Source organism: Babylonia areolata, chromosome 4 (assembly GCF_041734735.1).
Source record: "Babylonia areolata isolate BAREFJ2019XMU chromosome 4, ASM4173473v1, whole genome shotgun sequence".
NCBI lineage: Eukaryota > Metazoa > Mollusca > Gastropoda > Neogastropoda > Buccinidae > Babylonia > Babylonia areolata.
In genome coordinates, this window is record NC_134879.1 from 52607813 (window position 1) to 52608538 (window position 726).

The window sequence follows — 726 nt, forward strand, 5'->3', positions numbered from 1 at the left end:
CTTCGCGTGCGTGGAAACATTGCGTCATCGTTTCGATATCTCATTTCAATCTGTTGCTTTTTGTTGTTATTGGTCTTGTATGTTTGCTCTGTTGTTTGTTGTGCTTTCTCTCTCTCTTTAACCCAGACAGGTCAAACATTTTAAACTGGTAGTATACTGGCACTGATGTTAATACAACGGTCGTACTTTGCGGGAATAACCGAACGGAATTTTAAGACATCAACTGTTTTTTCGTTTTTTTCGCTTCTTTTTTGTTGTTGTTGTTTTGTTGTTGTTGTTTTTTTCGTACAATTAGACCTGTTTGATCTAAAATATAATAAAAAAAAAGAGAGAGAAAGAAAATGACAAAGTGGGTGGTGTGTATGTGTGTGCATGTAAGAGAGAGAGAGAGAGAGAGAGAGAGAGAGAGAGACAGAGAGACAGAGGATTACAGGACAAAGTTACATAAAGATGAAGTCCCCAGTGTGCATGCCAGCTGTTTGAATCAATCATTTTACGACATGAAAAATCGCAGCCTGATTCTTCTGGGGCGCCATTCCATCGGCCACAGCTCCGAGATCATTTCAACTCAAAGTGAATCTTTTTATTTATCTTTCTGTTTCTGTGATGCTGTGTGTGTGTGTGTGTGTGTGTGTGTGTGTGTGCGTTTTACACGTCGTCTGGAAAAGATCCTCTCGCCCTCTGCTATGCACGTTCTATGATTTTCTCGACAGCTGTTTTGTTGAG